The following is a 21,348-nucleotide window of genomic DNA, read 5'->3' on the forward strand; positions in this document are numbered from 1 at the left end:
GTTACCTACCTCTCAGTGCTTTAGTCTCCTCATCTGTGAAATGGGGGTGATGATGCCGGCACCTACCTCATCGTGCTGTTGTGAAGGTGAAGTGAGTTTACATGTGTAAGAGCTCAGAACAAGGTCTGGCACATAATGAAGACTGTGTAAGTGTTTGCTCTTGTTATTGTTAATATTATTATTTGGCGATGAAATTTGCACACGTGTGCACTAAAGTTCCCAGATATTTCCAGGAGGTTCATCCTTGGAATGTCAATATCCTCGGATTATCTGTCCCCTGGGATTCCTTGTCTGAGATGGGGTGTGTATGCGCTAGAGACCTCTGTGGAGGTGGAGCTTGTGGGCAGGGGCTTCAAGCCAGAAAGCGCACTCATGGGCCCTGGTTGCTCCTCTTACCTACCTGTGGCCTTGGGCAGGTCGCTCCCTCTCCTTAAAGCCTCAGTTTCTTTTGTAAAATGCAAATGTTAATACTATGAGGTTGGAGTGAAGTTGGATGAAGTGCCTGACAAGAGAAGACCTTCAAGAAACGATCACAGTGATTGTGATACCCCAGCACCCACACCCAATTCCCTGCCTGGCTGTGTGCATGTGCCAGGTTTTTAAAATACCAGATGGGGGCTTCCCCCTCCCCCCCTTGCTTCTTCTCCCAGCCACGTCCCCACACTCTGCCCAGCACCCTGGTTGTCCCAAAGCCCAAGTCTGATGGAGGGATTCCCTGCAGGCAAAGTAGGGGACACACACAGTCCCAGAGGACAATGGGACCCTGGCTTCTCCTCCTCCCTTCCCTGAAACAGGCAAGGAAATCCTCCCTCCCTCTTGGGAGCTATTGAGCAGTTCCTCAGACTCCAGCTCCACGCTCCTTGGAGACCTGAATGAATTAAAGATGTAATTAATTTAGGAATCATTCATTATTTGAAGGCTGGGATCCCCTAGCAGGTAGGTAGTGGAGAAGGGGAGGCGGGGCCATCTTTCTGTCAGGGGTCCGAGACACAGCCCAGGGGACTCGGAGAGAGAGCCAGGCCCCTCCCCACCTACTCCCACTCAGAAGGACGTCCTCACAGTGTTGAGCAGCCTCAGGATGCCCACTATGTCCCGGGACGACTTTGCACAACGTCCTTTCTCCCTCAGCCTTAGTTTTCTCATCTGCAAAACGAGACAAGGTTGTTTTAGGCGGTACCTTCCTATCTAAGAACTTGGAGACTCCTCCCTCTGAACACCTCCAAGACCCTCCTTGCTTGAGGTGTCAATGTGCACCCCTCCCCTCATCCTAGGGTATTTGGCCACGCATTTCTTTGGCTCAGCTCACTCATAGAGAGGAAAAGGAAACTAAATGGATGGATGTGACAGGCTCTGTGCTAGCTGCTGGGGATATGTGATGAGTGTGGTACTCCCTGCCCCACAGTGTCCCATGGGGGAGGCAGAAGAGCTGGACCTAGAAGGAGAAATGAGGGGAAAGGAAGACATCCCAGGTGGGGGAACAGCATGCGAAAAGGCTCGGAGGCCCGAGGCAGTGTAGGGATGGGGCAGATGGAACCGGGGCACGGAGAAGCACCTGTGTGCCAGGGAGAACGAGGCTCCTGAGCCTGGCAGGTGGCGGGGAAAGGGGAGGGTTCGTGCTCTTTTGCATTTCCAGAGGAAAACAACATTTTGAAACTGTCAGAAATGTGATGAACTGTCAGGAGCACATGAAACAGCCACGTACCCTGGGAAACGGAAGTGTCGGCTCTGTTTGTTCTGCGACAGTGTGAAAACTCACAACCTTTTCGGCAAGATGGGTAATAAAACACAGGAACACTGGCAGCGCCGCGGTCCAGCCCCGCGGAGGATGCTGCCCGTTTCCGCCCTCCGGCCCGGATCGGCGTGCGCATGTCGACACTTGCCCGGCTTCGCAGACCTCTCATTCTGCCTCGGTTCCTCCGTTCGTCAGCCATCTCCACTTGTGGCGTTCCTCTTGGTCACTGTGGCTATTTGAGAATGATGTCAAAGAAGAAACCACTTTCTCCCCCTGAGAACCTCTGGCTGCGGCCACCTCCTCCACAATTCCTGTCCTTTATCTCCTCCTCAGTCCTTCCCACCACCACCTCTTCCTTCAATCCTACTGAACTGCTGGGAGACGTTTGGGTGGGGATGGACACGAGACTGTGGAGAGGCCGCGGGGAGGTTCAGCACCACGGACAGCGACACACTGCAGGGTCCATACAGGCGAGGCGGGCTGGTTGGGTGGCCTTGAATGCCCACTCAGGAAGTCACGTGCTGGGTTGGGGGGCTGATGATGTCGGAGGAACTCTGTGTGAGTCCAGAGATGATTTACCAATGAAATTCTCTTTATTTTCCCCCACAACCCTTGATCACCTTCCCCAGCCGCGCCCCCCCACTCCAATTCCATTTCTTCCTTGCTCCGCAGGCCTTAGCTTGGGCTCTCTCTCCACGCTTCACTCTCCCTTCTCCAGCCCTTGGCTTGCCTACCCCTGGGCACTCGGCTCCATCACCCCAGGCTCTCACCCTCGCCTCCTGGGGGAGTTTCCAGTCTGGCTGTCACAGGAGACTCTTGTGTTACTCATCTGGTTGCATGCTGTGTGACCTTGGGCAAGCATCACCCCCTCCTGCCCAACCTCCTAGCCTCAGAAAGGAGGCAGTTTGGACCATGTTATTTCTGAGCTTGGAGCCAAACCCCAGGGTCAGCTCCTGACAGCCAGTACCCTGGTGGGGAAAGTTCCGGGCAAAGGCAGGATGTATGCTGGTCACTGCAGGAGGGCGTAGGCAGAGAGCCCTGTGGGCTTGGGAGAAGGCGAGGCAGACTGGGCACTGAGTGAGTGAGTGAGTGTGTGTGTGTGTGTGTGCGCGCGCGCGCGCACGCATGCGTGTGCTGGGGAGGGGAGGCGAGGGCGGGAGGAAGAACGCAGAGGATCTGCCGGACCAGAACAGAAGAACCCCTTAGCCTGTATATTTAGCTCGTCGAGGTATATAAACAGAAACCTGGAGCCGACTCAACGCTCCCCCCTGAAGTGTGAGTCATCGGTGCTGCTGCAGCTAAAGTTAGGCTCCAATCACAGGCTCCCTTTCCCCGCTCTCTTCCCTTCTTCATTCTGTACCCTCGCTGCCTCCTTATCTCCTATCTCCTTATCTTTTTCTCCCCATCTTTGCCTTCTCCTCTCCTTTCTCCCTAAATCTCTCCCCCCCTTGGAGGCTCTAAACTCTCTCCCTCCCTGATCTGCCGGTTTCCTCCGTTTGTCTCTCCTTGATTTTCTCCAGCTTCCTTCTCTTCCCACTCTTCCTTTTCCCTCTTTCCCTCTAACACTTTAAGATGTCTTCCCGAGTGCATTTGAAGAAGGGTGTATTTGTGCGTGTTTTTGTGTTTGTGTGAGCTTAATAAAAATGCTCTGTGTGTACTTAAGAGGGAGTGTGAACGTGTCTGTGTGAATAGGTGAGGGGGTGTATTTAATAAAAATGCTATCTGCTTGGGTGTACGTGTGAGGGTGTCTGTAGTGTTTGTGGGTCTATGTGAATGTGTTAGTTTGAGTGTTTGTGTGTGTGCACACGTAGGAGTGTAAGGATTGTGTTAGTGTCTCTGTGCTTTTCTCCTTTTAGGGGAGGGCAGCTCTGTGCCCCAGAAGTGAATGCTCTGGGTTAAGCATTGGAGAACCCTTCCTCAGTTTCCTGTGGAGGTTTGGGGTGCAGAAGGATCTCCGAGTCCCTATGGACTAGGAGCAGGGTGTCTACAGGCTCCAGGCTATGTAGAGAGTGACCCTTGGCTTGGCTTTTGGGCTCTGATACTTTCTGCTATGTGACCCTGGGCTCTCTTGGTCTCTCTAGTTCTTGCTTCTGCACCTGTCAGAGAAGTATGATGACCCTGGTCACCTCACCAGGCTTGGGGGCAGGGCACAAAGGAGTTCATGGATGTGGAGGTGCAGGTGGATGGTGGTGAGGACACACTGGTCACCGGGACCAGATGCCTCTCTGTCATTTGTGTGCTTTTACGCATCAGTGGGTTGGCTCATGCTGCTTCCTCAACTGCGTATTTGTAATTTATACCAACGTTCAGACAGAGTTGGAGGCTGGATACCACGACTGGGAGCACTCTCCATCTTAATCCACGGTGGCCACTGCCACCTTCGAGGTGCGTCTTGAAAGCTTCTCTCTGCAGGAAGCCCCCCTGGATGTCTGCTGAGGGTGTGCACCTGCCTCCTCCCTCCACCCCTCCCTCCCTCCCTCCGAGGGCCTCTCCAACATCCCACCACGGTCTTCGCCCTCCACGAAGGGATTCCCGGAAGGTTTATGAAAGGGAACGTGTGTGCCCTGGGGATGGCGTAAGAGAGTGAAAGGGAAGAGACAGACAAGACGATGAGGCAGGGGCCAAGGGGGTGGTGGGGCAGCTCGAGCCCCGGGCTCTGCTCAGGGGTAGGTGGTCTCCGAGGTCAGGGGCCAGGTGTGTCCGGGCCCAAGGAGCCTGCTGAGCAACCAGTCTTGTCGCCCTAGGCTGGGTGTGGACTGATGAACACCAGCTCCTCCCGGTCCACCGTCTACACAGCAGCCAGGGTGATCTTTCGGGATTTGAGTGGGCTCATGTCCCTGAACACGTCACTTAAGATAACCCACCATCCTCGCTCTCCATCCATCTCCCCTGCTTTATGTTCCTCCATAGACTGATATCATCAGATGTACTATATAGTTCATGTATTTATCTTATGTATTTTTCTGACTCTCCCACTGCAATACAAGCTCCTTGAGGCCAAGGACTTCATTTTGCCCACTGCTTACCCCCAGGGCCTAGGACCGCGCCAGGCACACAGCCGGGGCTCAGAGAGGAGCTGCCCCCCCAGACCCTTCTGTGTGATAACCGCTCATTCATCTATTCATTCATTCATTCATTCATTCATTCAGCAAATCTCCAGCACCTACTTTATGCCCAGGTCTGGCCTCCTTTGCAGGTCTCCCAGTCTAGTGGGAGCAGGGTAGCAAGGCAGGCCATCGAGCCAGGGCAGGAGTGTAGGTGAGAAGGACCGCGGACTCAGGCTGGTGCGATCCTGGAGGAGGAGACGTCTGACTGGGCTCGAAGATGCGAAGGCGCTCTCTAGGTGGTGGCATTTGATTATAGCCTTTTCTACCTCACCTAAGACCACGGCCCAACAGAGCGCAGGGCTGGGGATTATTCTCCAAACCCAGAGTCAGCACTGGCGTGGAGCTGGCCTCAGGGCTGGGGACCTGGGCTCCACGATCTTTCCTGGGGGTGGGGGGTGAGGGTTCCAGTTTTAACAAAGATCGAAACCTTCAAAGAAAGGACTGCAGCCCTGATGATGGAATTTCAGGAGCTCTGGGGGACTGTGGAGCTATACCCACCTGCTCCCTAAAAGGCCCATCCTGAGCTACCTTGGGTCAGAAGGTTACAGGACAGGGGTCAAGGCCAGCTTGGGCCAGCCTCTAGCCCAGGATGACCCTGCTCCCACCCATAGAGCACCCCAGGCATCTCTCCTTGGTGGTGACATTGAAGGCAGCTTCCTGGAGGCCTGACTGCCAGGCGCCAGGGGCGCCAGCCTTTGTCCATCAGAGGATAAAAGGAAGAGGTGTCTGCTTTATTATTCTTTCCCCAAGCAGCAGGAGCGGCAGAGAGAAAAGGAGTGAGAGCCAGAGCACGTATGCGTGAGAGACTTCCACACACGGCAGAAAGACGAGGGAGAGCAAGACGGGCCGGGAGCCGGACACGCCGAGTTAGGGAGACAGGTAGATGCAGAGCGAGACGGAGCGGGGTGGAGGAAGGCATCTGGAGAAAGGAAAAGACGGAGAAACAGCCTAGGAGGAGTGGGAGGCAGGCAAGAGGAACGGGGAAAAGGAAAAAGACCCCCACCCAGCGGAGAGAAGAAACCAGAGGACCCGCAATGCTGTGGATTTCTTGTCTTTCCTCCCTTCATTCCCGCTCCGGCTCCATCGCCCCTGACCTTGTCTCTCCCTTCGCCTGTCTCTTCCCATGTCCTTCCTTATCTCGTATGTCCCAGCTCTTTGACTGGCCATCTCTCCCTCGCTGTCTGTCTCTCATCGCCATCACTGCTCCCGCCTACCCCGGACTGTGGAGTTTCTGGAGCCAGGGCGGGACGAGGCTCTGCTGCGGGGAAAGACATCAGGTACCACCATCCACCCCGGGAAGGTCCAGAAACCAGGGCCCTCCTCCTTGCTCCCCGACTCAAGTTTCCAAGCCCCGTCCCTCTGCCTCTTCAACATCCCTCCGATCTGCTTCCATCTGGTCCCCTTTGGCCAGCAATACAGCCTCAAGCTAGTCCAGGCCTCCGGGCGATGTCTTGCCCTCTGCAGGTGGCTCTCGTGCGGCACCCAGGTAGAGCCTCTACCACGCACCTGACCTTGCCACTCCCACTTATATCTCCCTGAGCCTGGCATTCAAAGCTGTGGCCCAGCCACATGGGACATCCTGCTGTCCCCACAAAAATTCATGCTCCTTCCCTCTCTCCGCCTCTGTTACCTCTGCTTAGAATGAAACTTCCTCCAGGGTGGTCACCGGCCCATTGCCTACTGCCCCCAAGCCTTTACTCAGTCGCCCTGCGTGGGAAGCCTTTCTCGTCTGTCCCCTGCCAGGAATGACAGCTTCCTCTCGGAGTCCCCATTTCTCTTCTACTGTGTTGTCTAGAGATGGCTCGACTGAGTTTCATTTGTCTCTGTATATCCATCCAATACCTGGCACACAGTAGGTGGTCAACGTGTGTCGCTGAGTGACCACCTAGGGTGACTGTTGTCATGTCGTATCACCTCTTGTGACCTCAGTTTCCTCATAAGTAAAATAGGCCTGGACATGACTGCGTGGAGCACTGCCATTCAAGGCATGCACTCAGCAAATATTGAGCACCTACTGCATGCAAAGAAGATGGTGTGCCAACTGTCAAGTGCCAGTCAGGAGCGAGGGGGGCGTCCGTACTTCTGTCCGGGGTGGGGGTCTGGGCAGTTGCCCCTGTGGTTCCCCCCTCGGACATTCACACTGGACTAAACCCACTGCTTCTCCGGCCGCCGCTTTCTGCTTGCAGCCGGGACACCCAGCAGCCCTTCCCGGGTGTGCCCAGACTGGATCGTTCACGCCCCATCCAGGAAGCTTCTAGGGCATCAGCTGCCTCTTCCGGCTGAGAGTCAGGGGCCTCCTACCTGGCAGGAACCTGGGGATCCTGTGATCTGTCCCTTCTTCCTCTGCCCATTTTCAGCCTCCTGTCCCGGGCAGGTGGGAGAAGGATCCCCCCCCCCACACACACACACGCATGCACACTCATTTACTCACTCTGGCGTGGAATGCTGTTTCTGCCGCTCATTAGCTATGTGACCCTGGGCAATTTACTTGATTTCTGAATTCTGGCTCTCCCATCTGTGAAATAAGCTTGCCGATACCTCTCACCTAGGACCGTGCCAGGGTTAAGTGGGTGAAGGCAGCAGAAGGGCGCCTGCCAGCGGGAGGGGTGCTCTGTTCCTTAGCTGGGCAAGACGCTGCATCCGCACCCCTCCCGCCCGTTGGGATGCCTGCCGCCACAGACCTCCGGGGCAATGCCAGCGTCCTAGGCCCCTCTGACTCTGACCTTTGCTTCTGCAGCCTGAGTCCAAGTGGGGGAGGGACGGGCTCACCTACGTCAGCTCTGGGAGAATCTATCTCCTTTCTTGACATTCATAACCTACAAAGAACCCACTCGGAACAAGGCCTGTAAATATTGGACTTCCCGGGGGCTGGAGGGGGAGAGGCGCTGCGGCCATGCGAACTCCTCCTCCCTCCCCAGGGGTTTCCCCCCAGGCGCCTCCCCTTCCCGTGACCCCACCTCCTCCGTGGTGCAGTCTCTTCTCTGCTTCACGCTCCATGCTTCCTCCTCTGACACTTCTGGTTCTTCTCCCTTTGCCAGTCCAGCCACCATTCTCCAGACTGGGCTCTGGGTCCATCTCAGCCCCTCTGAGCCCTTCCGGTGCCTGCGCATCAATCTGGGAGACCCCGCGCCTGGCCCACCCTCCCTCTGCGTCTGCGTCTGGCTCCAGGCCCCCTCCCGTTTCCCCCACCGTCAGCACTTCAGGCCCTTCTGTGTGGTAATGTTCTCCAGCCCTGGCACTAGCCTGGCATCGGCCTGGTACCCGGCAGATGAGGAAGAAAAGCTTTTGTAATGCTGAAGTTCATTTTATGCCATTGTTTTTCTCCTATCCTTACCTCCTATCCTCCTATCGCCTGGGGAACATGCTCTAATAGGGTAGGGGTGGCCCGTGCGGGGCTATGGGGGCAGGCCCCTCCCTCTTCCAGTAGGTGGGGCCATCGGCAGTTTGGAATTCAGAATCCTGGAAATCTTAACTCTTAGAGTTTTGAATCTTAGAATCCAGAACCCTGGCGAAGAGCGCAGACTCTGGAGTCAGGCCCAGCGAATTCGCATCCCGGCTCTGCCATTCATTAGTTCCGTGACCTTGAGCAAGTTACCTGACTTCTCTGTGCCAGCGGCTCCTCATCTGTAAAACAGTAGTGACGATTTACGAGGTTGTAGAAAGGATTAAAGTGTTCATATTTGTCACGGCTTAGACCAGGCCTGGCGCAGATAATCACTTTGTAAGTATTTGAGAAAGAAGTCAGCGTGGACTGTGAGAATACTGGAATCTTCCCTGCGATCTTAGGGACCTCATCTCATGTCCTGGGGCAGGAACCTTGCCCCAGCTTCCGTCAGCCCCTTTGCTTGTTGCCACTGACAGATGCTTCCTACCCTTCCACTCACTGCAATTGCTAGAAAGTTCTCCTGGGAGACTGAGGCGAGCTTGGGCTGCTGTGTCCAGCAGCTGCTGGAACAGTGAGTGATGGCCTGGTTGGGGCTCGTCCCTGGGGGACGGAATAAGGGAGCCTGGCCTAGTGGCCAGGTGGGTGCACTAGGCGACTCCAGGACAGGGTCCATCTCGCCCACCTCCAGGCAGGCCCCTGCTCCCAGGGCATGGCGGGGCCTAATGAGCGCGTGCGGCTGCTGCAGCCTTCTGCAAATACCAGGCACAATATAAATAGCAATAATGAATAAATGAAGCTCCCGCAGCCTGCGAGGGCCTCCGGGAGGGACCGCTGCAGCCTTGCTTCTCGCCGAGACCTGGAGTTGCAATCCCATCCCCCATAGGTCCCAGGGTTGTCCCACATCCCCACGTCCATCGTGACCTTTCGTCCGTCTGCACCCTCTGTGTCCACAGAGCCCACTCCTTGCTGAGGGGTGGGCGTGGCTGGCAGAAGAGTGAATGAGGGAACAATGAAGGCTTGAACCGAAGCATGAAGCATGTAGGTTGGGCGTGAAGTGGGACTTCTTGCTAGTGCGGATGCTCGAAGGAGGTTGGAAAGGGGGTATGAGTCCTGCCGGAGCGCGGCAAGGCCTGGGATCGCAGAGGGGGCTAATTTCTCCTCAAATATAAGAAAGAACTTTGAATGATCAGAGATGCCCGCAGAGCAAAGGAGCTGCCCCGAGAAGTGGCGAGAACTGCGTCACCCCAGGTTCGCAGGCGGGGGCTGGGCGACCGCTGCAGCAGGCTCTAGCGGAAAGGCTCTCGTCCTGAGAAGTCACCACCCGGTGACGTCTCCAGGTCCTGTTCAGCCTTTTGAACTTTACGAAAATGGTTTCAAAGGAGGATGGAAAGAAAGCGAGCAATGGTTGACATCTTCTCTCTGCCCTGCTGCCAGATTGCTTTCTCTCTCCCAGGCCTGGGCCTTCCAGTGGGGCATTCGGCCGGGCAGGGCCTAGCATGGCTGCCCGCGCCAGCTCATTCCTACCCTCCGTGCCTTGGCGTACATCCTTTCTCCCTCTTAGTCGATGCAGTTTCTCCTCCAACCACCTTTCCTTTTGTCTCAGTCCTACACAAGCCTTCAAGGCCCGGTGTGAGCCTCTGGCCTTTGATAAGGTTTGTTTCCTTGAAGACGCCTGATCTGAAGCTCACTGCTACTGCAAAGAAATCCATCCCACCTGTGGGCGCCTTCTGGCCTGCTCAGTCCTTAGCTAGGAGACACCTCCCAGCCTTGCACTGTGGTCTGGTGACAAAAGTTTGTCTTGTCTCCCTGGACAGATTAAAAGATTAAATATGTGTTGAGCACCTACTATGTCCCAGGCATGGCGCTAATCCGTTTTTAGACTGGTTTTATTCCGCAAAATGTGGATGTTTATCCTCATCACACAGATGAGGAACCGAAGGCTCAGAGACTCTAAGGGGCTTGCCCAAGGCGCTCAGGCAGGAAGTGGCAGAGCTGGGAGTGCGCCTTCCCCCGAAGCTCTGCCCATCTGCCCTGCTGAGTGGCCCCAGGGCAGGCCTCAGCATCTCCACCTCTACCCCCACCCCAGCCCAGTTCCTGCCCCTTACTGCACATTCTCCAAGGACGGGAGATGAGACAGGGGTGGGGAAGGCCGAGCCGAGGTCTCTGATCTCCCAGGTTCCTGTGGCCCAGGCTGCCCAGGGAAGGGGTGAGGCTGGGACATTTGCAACTGGAGAAAGAGGCATCTGTCTGTTCCACTCGGGAGCCTTCTTGGAAACCTTCCTGGAGGAGGTGGTCTTTCAGTCAAGTCTTAAGGTTGAGAAGAAGCAGTAGCGTGGGTGAGAAGTGGGGAGGGTGCCTGGGCCTTGGAGGAACCCCTGGAGTTCCAGCCTGGCTCCACCGTTAAGAGGTGGTGGCCTTAGGTGGGCAGCCCCCTCCCCGGCCGAGAGGAGGCCCGCCCCAAGCCCCTTGCATTCCACAGCATCTCACTGAGAACCCGGAGTGTGATATGGCCAACCAGGTACCTTGGGTGTGGGGGTGGTCAGTAATGGGGTCCCTCCCTTTTTACACGCGTCGCTGCCCCCCTTGCTTAGGGGATAGGACCCTCCCCCAGGCACAACCCTGAAATTTAGGGAGTCGGCCTTAGGGCCGGGGGCTCCTCGCCCTGCGGAGAGGAGTGGGGGCTCACCAGCCGCCGTCAGTCTGTCGCCTCCGCGCCTCCCCCCTCCAGCGTCCCGCGCCTGCAGCTTTCCCCGAAGACATTTGGTGTCAGTATAAGGACGGCTTTGCCTCGCACGCGGCGCGGCTCGGTCTCGCCGCCGCCGCACGTCCCCGCACCGCCGGGCGCTCGGGCTCCTCCGCAGACCCCCGCGCCCTGAGCCCGCGGCCGGAGGCGCGAGCCGATCCCGGCTGGGGACGCGGGCCTGACCCCGCTCCGCCGCCCCGGGCTGCCGCCCGCGCCCGCCGCCGCGCGGGTCCTCTCCGGGCACTTGCCCGCCGCGCGGTCCCCGCAGCGCCCCCGCCCCCGGCCCCGGCTCCGGCCCCGGAGCGCCGCGCGCCCGCCTGCCGCCCGCCGCGCGCCCCAACTCCGGCTCTTTCCGCGGCTCGTTCGCGCTGCCGGCTTCTCGCCGCCCGCCGGAGCCCAGCCGACTCTCCGCCAGCCGGCCGTCTCCTCCCGCCATGGCCCGGGCCCCGGGGCCCGCTGCCCACCACCCGCAGCCCCGGGCACCCCAGGGGCTCAGCTGATCCTGAATTGGCGGGGGGGAGGGGGCGCTGGCGGGGCCGCGGGTCCCCCTCGATTTCTGGCTTGGGGAGGGACGCGTCACCCCCGCGCCTCTAGCCCGGACGACCCCCCGCTGCCCGGCCAAGTCCATGCCCAGGTATGTGGGGGTGGGGTGGGGAAGGGGAGGGAAGGGAGGGCTCAGCTCCGAAGCCGGGTTCTTGGCGCGACGGCTCTTTCTTTATTGAGAGGTTTATTTATTTATTTCTGGGGACCGGTCCCCCTCACAGCGCGTACCCATCAGGTCGGTCCCCCAGCCCTCGCCTTGCCTTCGGGGCAGGTGCCTTGGGAGGAAGGACGGGAAACTTTGACCGGTCCCTTCTCCAAGGCCACGAAAGTTCTCTCCGTGCCAACGCCGAAGCCGGCTGAGCCAGCGCTGCAGAAATTTATTCAACAAGTCAGGCTGCCGGCTGGGGCCCAGGCTGTCCGTCTGTCCCGCTGCCCCTCTGCGGCTGCGCCTCTGCAGCCCGCTGGACCGGGGCTGGTACCAGTGTCCAGGGGGCTGAGCTGGAGTGTCGGCGGAGGGACAGTGGCCGCAGGGGATCGAGTGGGGGGAATCCCAGGCAGGGTTTAACTTTCCTGGAGGCTCGGGTGGCAGTACCCCCTCCCTGGTCAGCACCCCGGGGGGTGCCCAAGGCCTCACTGCATGAAGCCAGGCCAGGGTCTACGCTAGGACTCCAGGGGGTAAAAGAATCCTCAGCAGGTTGGGGCTGGTTATATAATGAGTGTTTATGATGATTGGGTTTTAATTATCTGCTGGGTGGTGTGCGTGGGGGACATGAGGCTTAGGTGGGGGGGAAGGCCACCTCTGGGAGGTGGTCCTGATACCTGGGGGCGGGGTCTCTTGGCTGGGCCCAGGCTGAGGCGTCAGTCATTTGCTCTGCTGCTGTCTTTCTCCCACTTCGGGGTCCTGGGGTCTCCGGAGCCGTGGATGAAATCGGTGTGTGGGGGGCCCCCTGAGCTGTATTCCGGCCATGGGAGTCTGTGTTCTGGGGCCAGGTGTGTGTATGTGTCTATGTGTCTATGTGTGTGTGTGAGAGAGAGCCAGCCTGTGTGTGTGCGTGTGTGTGTGTGTGTGTGTGTGTGTGTGAGAGAGAGAGAGAGAGAGAGAGAGAGAGAGAGAGGAGAGAAAGCTGCTTGCGTCTGTGCTCGTGTGGTGTGATGGGGTCTGACACGCCATGTGAGGAGTGTCTTAGGGCTGGAGTGCTCAGGTTGGCCTGAGCAGGGAGCCAGTCTGTCCTGCCTCTCGCCACCTGGGGGATTCACCTCGCAGACACTGGCACTGCCTAGGGATAGGATGCTGTGCAGACCCGGGTGTGGGTCCATGGGCTGGGGCCCGTGGGAAAGGGTCTGGCCGAGGAGCTTGGACTGCAGTCCTCGGGCCCTGCCCATACTGTTGGGTCACCTCTTGGATCAGTGTCTCTCCACAGCCCGAAGGACTGGCTTCCGACACACTCGTCCACCCTTCAGGACAAACTTTCTGTGCAGGCTCCAGGGTTGGGGCTGGGATGGGGACTGGGTGGGGAGTCCAGAGCCCTCCCTGTCCCCTTCCTCCCTCCGCCATCCACACTGAGCCAGAGAGGGGGGATGCCAGTGGGCGACAGGGCAGGGCAGCAATGACTGGGGACCAATTTTGGGGTTGCAGTGTGAGGAGGGAGAGGAAAAGGGAGGAGCACATCCTCGGGGGTGGGGGTGGGGCCGTGCTGGCCTGCCACCAAGCTCATGAACCCCCAGGGGGTACCACATCGCCTCAGCTCCCTTCCTGGCTGCTCAGAGCTGCCCAGGCCTGCCCCTGGGCACCGTGACGGTCGGCTTGGAGGTGGGGCTGCAGGCCAGTCTGAAGGCCCCTCCCTATTCTTTTGACCAAGGTTCTTTGCTCCCTTCTCCCCAGTCCCTATTCCAGGGCCTCTGAGAGGGCATCTTCCAGGCCCACCAGGGGGCACCAAGCAGCAGTTACTTGGTCTCCGCTCCCTGACTCCCCTTGACCTTGGGTGGGGAGGTGGAGGTGGAGGTTGCTGGGAGAAGCCCTCCTCCTCTCCCACCCTCTGTCACTGTCTCCGGACAGCTCGCCTCTCCTGAGCCTGCAGGGACCAGGGTGACTGCAGCCTCTTTGTGGTCCTGGTCCAAGATCCATGCACTGAGCTCCCCGGGCCACCTCTGACTCCCCGCCCCCAGCCCCTGTCCATTGCCATCTCCTCCACCCTCACCCTGAGCCCCGAGTGGGGCTCCCTTGGGCCTCAGCCCTCCCGGGAGGGTCTGTTTCTGGGCACCAGTCTGTCCCTCCCCCACCCCAGAGGGGCTCCACCCCAGAAGCTTCGGAGCGAGCGCTGTCCAAGGTAATGAAACAGGCTCTTGCGGGGCTCCTCCATTCCCTCCGCCGCCTCGGTCTCTGAGCACCCAGCCCCCAGCTCAGAGTGCTGAAGAACTCCACGCCGGCCGGCACAGGGCTCCACGGAGACCGCTGCAGGGCCCCCCTCTCCCCTCCTTCCTTCTCCCCACTCCTCTCTCCTCCGTTCTTGTCCTCCCTCCCCGCCTCCGACCCCTTCTCTCCCTCCTGTTCTTTTCCGCAGAACGTTTCCTTCCCACACGTTCCCAGGATGTGCTCTTGCCTTGTGCCCTCCACCCTGGTGTCCCCGGGAGTCCTGGGCTGGGGCTCAGCGACAGCCCAGGCAGCTGTGGGTGCACGGCCTGTGGGTGCGCGCTCCGTGATCCATGGTCGTGGGTGTCTGTGAATGGGCACGTGTGGGTGTCTGAAGGCCCATGGGTTTGTGGGGCTCCAGGTCTGTGGGTGTTTGCGTCTGTGAACCTGTGGATGTGTAGCCTCACAGTCCTGGGGACCTGCGAATCCTGGTATCCAGGAAGATGTGGGTCAAATCTCTCCCCCTCGTGGCTGCCAGTCTCAGGAGGGAAGAAAACAAATCTGATTTACTGCTCTCGCTTTCTGATATTTATTAAGCACCTACTATGTGGCAAACCCTATTCTGATCACTGGGGGATAGAACAGTGAACAGAGGGAACAGACAAAATCTGCTCTCTTGCAGCTCCTTTGCCCCTGGGAGAGGCTCGGGGCCTCCCCTGTGCCGGGTGCTGCCTGGGCATCCGGCCGCAGGACCTGGCTTCCTCTCACTCTCGGAGGCTGTGTTTGACACATGGGGGTGAAGATCATGGAAGGCTTGGAAAGAAGGTGTTTGGATGCCGTTGAGCAAATGCTGGGAGCTTCTGGTGCTTCTCGAGCGGGAGACGGTGAACAGGAAGTGGTTTCTGCAGGGTGGAGGCCAGGGTCTTTCAGGGGTGGAGGTGAGCGCGGACCTGGTCCTGCCTCACGGGCTCCCGCCTGCATCCCGGAAGCCCCTCCTCTGCCAGCTCCCGCTTGCCCTGCTCTCTGGCCAGGGTGCTCTGGCTGCTGATGCATTTTGGGAGGAGCTGCAAAGATTTCTCTCTTCTCACTGCTGACCACTGGCCTCGATGGGCAGTGAGGGCCACATTCCACTCTCGGCTGGTACAAGGACTTAGGTTAGGCCTCCTCCCTGGATCCCTCAGCTCTTGTCCTGGCCAGAGAGACATGAGCAAGTCCATGATCGCGAGCACGGCCCAGATGGACAAGGTCCTTAGCATCACCAGAGCATCAGCTTCTTGTAAAATTGGGATGTTACCTTCCGCCTTAAAGGATTTCCGTGAGGCCTAGAGGTATCTCTACAGTGCCTAGCATGGGGTCTGTACAGTAAAGCTGTTTTTCTTTCACTAAGGTACTTTCTGAATCTCTTTTCCAGTTTGCTATCCCTTTTGTGAGATAGAGGAAGAGTCATGTTTACATTTTATACGAAAGGAGATAAAGCCTGGTGAGACAGGATGGTGCAGTGAAGCTGTGGCTGGGACTCGAATCTGGGCCCCGGGACTCCCGATCCAGTGCTCGAACACCCTCCCTCCCGTCAGGGATTACGTCCGCCCTGCTCTGTTAGCCGAAGTGAGACCCAAGGTCCTACTTTCTGCCGAGTGAGCAGAAACTGATCAGCAGAGTCGCCTGCTGGGAAGTGCTCAAACACATCGATGGAGATTCAAACACAGCCTCACTTGCTGGCACTTGTCATAAGGCTGAGAGCCGACAGACAAATGACAACGCCTAGTGACAGACACAGGGATAGGTACCCATGTGTTCCGGGGCCCAGAACTTGCTCAAGGGCATCCGAACACGTTGTGTTCTCAAAGCCTTCCATGATGTGCGCCCCCTGTGTTTAACACGGGCCAGTTCTGCCCTCTGAGGGGTAGGTGGGTGGGCTGCGCCCCCCTGTCCACGGCCTGGCCTGCAACCACCCTGGTGACCTGGATTTGGGCCTCCTAGATTTAAACCCCAGCGCTTTCACTGAGTATTTCTTGACCTTGGGAAAATTCCTTAACCTCGGTGCCTCAGTTTCTTCACCTATAAAGCGGAGAGAGTAAATGCACTTACTCATTGGGTAGTAACGAGGTGCCTGGCACATAGCAAGTGCTTGACAAAGAATGTTGGCTGTGACTCTTGTCGTCTGTCATGGGACGGGCTGCTGATCCAATTCACTGAGCACTGCAAAGCTGGGAAGGCTAGCTGTCGATTTTGGTGACAGGACCAAGGTGACTGCAATATGTGGACGGGCTCAGCTGGCCACACCAGAGCAAGTTTTGTTTCTGGTCACACACGTAGGCGCCAACCTCAGCCATTCACTTTTAGGCTAGCGGAATCTTGTCTTTGCTGCAGCTCCTCTGAAGAAGAAGATCTAAGGGACCAGTGGACTACATGTCCCGTAGGTGCTGCGGTCTGACTGGGCTGCCAGCCAGGCTGTGGGGCTCCCAGGCTGCATCAAGAGAGGGCCCCCCGAGGAACCAGGCAGGTGACTTGTCTGCTCTACTCGGGGTGACTTGGTGTGAACCTGGTCCAGCCCTTGCTGAGGAGAGTAGGCAAACTTGAATGTGACTGGGGAGGGGGTCCTGAGGAGCAGATGATCTGGAAATTGTCACCCAAGGAATGGATGAGGGAGCTGGTGACAAGAGGCCTGGGGCAAATGAGGCTCGGGGGTGGGCGGACTGTCCTCAAGCATCTGCAGGGCTGTCATGTGAAAGGGGGAGCAGGCAGAGGGGTCCAGGGGCCCTGGGGTGCAGGCTGGACAATGCTGGGGTTCCTGCGGCCTTACAAAGACTTTACTATAGGCCGCCAGATGCAGCCTCTGGTGTGTGTGTGAGTGTGTGTCTGTGTGAGTGTGATGACTGAGTGAGGTGTGTGTGTCTGAGTAATTGTGTGTCCGTGTGAGTAGGTGTTACGTATGCGTCTGCATGTGAGTGTGTGTGACTGTGTATATCTGTGTGTGATTGTGTACGTCTGTGAGTGTATGACTATGTGAGATGTGTGTATGAGAGAGTACGGTGTGTCTGTGAGTGACTGTGAGTATGTGATTGTGTGTCTGTGTCTTTGTGTGTGATTGTGTGTGTATGTGTACCGTGTGTGATTATGTTGGTGTGTGTGATTGTGTGTGTGCATACTGTGTGTGACTATGTCGGTGTGTGCGCTGACAGATCAGGATGCTTTGGGGTCCCATTTTTTTCAGAGGTTCCCTGTGTGAAGATCATAATAGTCTGGTAGCAGACACCGTGTTTGTGGGACTCCTAAGTCCCAGGATCCTGAAATCTCATGGCTGACAGCACCAGTGTGCATGGGAGACGGTCCCAGGGCTCACTGCTGCGGGCTTGTGGTCAGGTGCCCACATGCGTTACCCAGCAGCCCTGCCACAGAGCACTCGTACCCTCGTTTTATAAAAAGCGTCACCAAGGGCCTCTGCCAGGCTGAGTCGTGTGCCAAGGTAGACTGGTGTCACTTGAGACTCCAACACAGGTCCCGGCATCCAGCGCCCATGCTTTGAAATGCCACACTGTAGAGTCTAAGGTTATTGTCATCAATATCTGGGCCCTCTGAGTTTCTGGGCGATTATAAGATATTCTGATTCTGAGATTCCTGGATCCTAGTATTCCCAGAATGAGTTTGTTGCTTGTTCTTCTAGTCGTGACATTAGCTGATGTGTGGTTGTTGACAAAGGGGTAGGCGAGTTGCCTGCCTGAGTGTTCCTGTAAACACACACACACGCACACACACACACACACGTGCACACACACACATGCACACACGCACACACATGCACGCACGGCCCGGGGAGACCAGGCCAGGTCTCAGGTCGTCCTCCACCAGGACCTGGGCTGTGCAGACACAGGCCTCCCCACACTGCACTCCAAGGGCATAGCCTCTGGAGTACCAGCTGCAAGAGTCTGAGAGGCAGGTTTCCCCAAAGGCTTGGAGGGTCTTTGCCCACCCTGGGGGATCTTGGCTGGACCAGTAGCTATAACAACACTGCTTGGTGACTCAGCTTAGAGGGAGAGCCTGGTTCCAGGACATCTTTTTTGGTCCTAGGGCGGCGCCTGTAATGGTTTAGTGCTGGGCTCAGGAGTGGCAGACTTGAACGGAGACTCAGACTCTGCTCTATACCAGCTGGGCGACTTTGGGCATTGCTGGGCTTCCCCGGGCCTCAGTCTCCTTCCCCATAAAGTAAGAATAAGTGTGGTCTGTACATCGTGGGGCTGCAGTGGCAAAGGATATAGACAATGCATAGAAAGCCTTTTGCCCATTGCCTGGCACAGTCAGACATAGAGCCTCCATGATGCCGTGATGCCGTGATGTTGTGATGGTGGTGATGGTGGTGATGGCAGAGGGAGGGCTGGGGTGCCAGTCCCTGGGGATGGCCCACCTGGCCTCATGCATGCTTAGACGGCCACCTTCATGGGTCCTAGAGAGCCTCCCCATCCATATTGCGTCTTAAGAAAGGCCCACTGAGGCGGGCAGGAGGAGAGCTGAATCTTGCAGAGAGGGCAGCTGAGATTCCAAGAGGCCGATGGAATCAGGAGTAGGTGCGTGTTCCAGACACAGCGGGGTCCTGCTCTGCCCCTGCCCGTGCTCACAGGGGCCAGTCCAGTTACCACGTCGCCGCCTGGTGGGCTGCCCTGGGAGCACCCACGGGAAAGATGCCGGGATGCGGAGGCTGCTCGTCGGGGGCCAGACGAACCTTTGTTTGAGTCCACCAGTATTGTTACCTAACACAAGTCCTCTTGACTCTGTGAGATTCCATTTGCAGGCAGGTTGGAGCCCAGGGGGCCCAGCTGCCAACCCCCTCCCCCCCAAAATCTTCCAGCCATAGACACATGGGCAGCTGGGGGCAGGAACTGGGCTACAGGTGCAGGGCAGAGGGGGTCAGAGGGACATGGTCTGTGCGGTTGTTGGGGAGCAGGTCAGAGGCTCGTGGGGAGCAGGTCAGGGGCTGGAGGCTGGGTGGTCCCTGGGTGGCAGGGCAGAGGGCGCAGGCTGGGGAGTGGGTCGAGGTGGCCTTGGTAGTCGTGGTCTCTAGTAGCCCCACAGTGAGGGGAGAGAGGCGAGAGGACAAAGGACAACAGCACAGCGTGACAGCTTTGAATAGGGCCAGGTGAGGCAAGAAGCAAGTTAATGGAAGGAGCTGGGAGTGAAAAGCGGGGTGATCGTGTGTCGTCCCAGAGACCTCGGCGGCTCTTGCCACCTGTGTGGGTGCAGAAGGGGTTTTGGTGGTGCTGAGTAGGGTGGCAATTGAGCCCAGACAGGGCCTGCCTCTTCTGCCTCTACAATGTGTTTCAGACCCGCCCCCTTCTTCCCGTCTCCAGCAGCATCCCTCTGGCCCTGCCTGCTCCACCCCTGCCCCTCCACCCACTCTCCCTTCAGCCCTCAGGGGGATGGCTTGGAGCCGCAGACCAGAGCATGTCACTTCTTACATAAACGCCCTTCCGTGGCTTCCCGTTGCACTTGGACGAAAACCCAAGCTCCTTCCGCCGGGGGGGGGGGGCTCTCAACGGGCCCAGCCAAACTCCCCCTCCCACGCCCCCTCCGTGCCCCAGGCTCCGCCACACTGGCCTCATCTGGCTGCCCCGAGCTCCCTCCAGCCTCCCTCCCAGCCTTTGCACGGGCGATTGCTTCTACCTGGAGTGCTCTTGCCACAGGCTACCCACGGTGATGCCTTCTGATTCTCGTCATTTTCATCCTCAATGTCTCTTTCTTGAGAGAGGGCGAGATGGTTTCTCCCCACTCGCACCTTTCTCCCTGGTTTATTTACCTCTCAGCACTTTTTATTAATTTATCCGACGAACACTTCTCGGGCACCTAGTATGTTCCAGGCACTGTTCCAGGGGCTCGGGGACATGGCGGCGAGCGATGCAGACCACAGCTCCTGCTCCCTACAACCTTCTTTCAGGTCGGGAGACAGACGCTAAATCATAAAGACGTAAATACATAAATTACGCGGCATGTTCGGCGGTGATAAGAGCTACGGAAGCTCGGGGAGAGAGAAATTAATCGACTCGTCTTTTTCTCTTTCTGGAGTGTTGGATTATTGTGAATGGGGGCTGATGCCAAATCTGGCTTATTCACCAGCATAGCCCTAAAGCCTTCACAGTGCCTGCACATAGTAGGTGCTCAGGAAACATTGTTGGACAAATGAATGAATATTCAGGGCCTGGGAGAATGGGGTGCGGGAGTTGGCCACGAGGATGCTCCGCGGAGAAGGTTGGAGGAGGAAGTCGGAGGAACTGAGGAGGTCCGGTCTGGCCAGAGTGACGGGCCAGTGGATGGGGCGGTGGACTCTGAGGCTGGCGCAGCAGTGGGCAGACCCGGAGCCTCCTCGGGGAAGATGTTTTGCAGCCCAGGGGTTGACACGTGGTGGGTCGAGGTGCCTGGGAGCTTTATGTAAGGCTTGGGGCTGTTTTTCTGGAACCAAGAGCAAAGCCCTGAGCTCAGGAGTAAACTGCCTCCCTGACCAGCCGGGCGAAGTGGCAGGAGGTGCCAACTCCCGCCTGTTGCCCCCGGGAGCCAGAGAAATGTCCAAACGCATCAGCTCTGGGCAGCTCAGCTGACAGCTCAGCGGCCACGGGCGGCAGCCGAGTGGGCGCCAGAGATTGGGCCCCACTCCATCTCTCCATCTCTCACTGCCCAGCCTGGCGCCGTCATGGTTCTGGGGCCCAGGAGACCCCCATGGATGGAGATCCAGGGATTGGTGAGCTCTCAGGGGAGGTAGTGAGGAGTGGCTGGTTTTCCCACCCCGGCACTGGCTGGCTGCGGGGCCACAGGCAGTCAGCCTTGAATCTGGAGGGCTGGTGCTGGGATTCTGGCCTTGAAACGTGCCCCAGTTCTACACTTGCCTCGGCCTTGGCATGCCACCCCCGTCTCGGGACCTGAGTTTCTCCCTCTGCTAAATGGGCAGAACAGCCCTGCTGGGGTTAGGGTGTGCATCAGATGAGACCGGGGTGTGGAAGTATCCCTGAGACGGAGTCAGGACCAGCTCTATGATGTGCAGGGCCCAGTGGAAAATGAAAACGTGGGGACCCTTGGTCAAAAATGATTAAGGATTTCAAGTTGACACCAGTGCATTAAAACAAACGCAGGCCCTTCTGAGCGCAGGGCCCTCGGTAGCTGCATAGGTTGGACAACCGGGAAGCCGGGCCTGATGGAGTTCGGTCTCTGCTTTGACCTGGCTCTCTCTGTGTCTCTCTTGTCCCTTCTCTGGGCCTCAGTTTCTCCATCTATAAAGCAGAGAGGTTGGCGTGTACGGTTCCTGCGCTCTCCGCTTTGTCAGGCAGTGGGCGGCGGGTCCTTGGGCTCAGCTGCAGGTCTCAGCTCAGCCACAGTCTGAGGAGCCAGCCCTGATTCCCTCCTGGCTTACCCAGGCCCCCTGGTGTCTGGTCCCGCGGCACCCCAACTTCTCCTTGGCAACATGCGTCATCCTGGCAACGATGTCCGTCTTTATAACAACTTCCCCTT

At 57.9% G+C, this 21,348-nt stretch overlaps 1 protein-coding gene across 1 annotated transcript in view; it reads left to right on the forward strand.

Moving 5' to 3' along the window:
* The first annotated feature begins 11,407 nt into the window (after positions 1-11,407).
* The window catches only part of CACNA1I (calcium voltage-gated channel subunit alpha1 I), a 101,552-nt gene continuing 91,611 nt past the window's right edge, over positions 11,408-21,348 (forward strand). The window contains exon 1 of the mRNA XM_016126455.2: positions 11,408-11,601. The gene's annotated coding sequence lies outside the window, so the exon portion shown is untranslated. The remainder of the gene's footprint in view (positions 11,602-21,348) is intronic.

Source organism: Rousettus aegyptiacus, unplaced genomic scaffold (assembly GCF_014176215.1).
Source record: "Rousettus aegyptiacus isolate mRouAeg1 unplaced genomic scaffold, mRouAeg1.p scaffold_m13_p_2, whole genome shotgun sequence".
Classification (NCBI taxonomy): domain Eukaryota; kingdom Metazoa; phylum Chordata; class Mammalia; order Chiroptera; family Pteropodidae; genus Rousettus; species Rousettus aegyptiacus.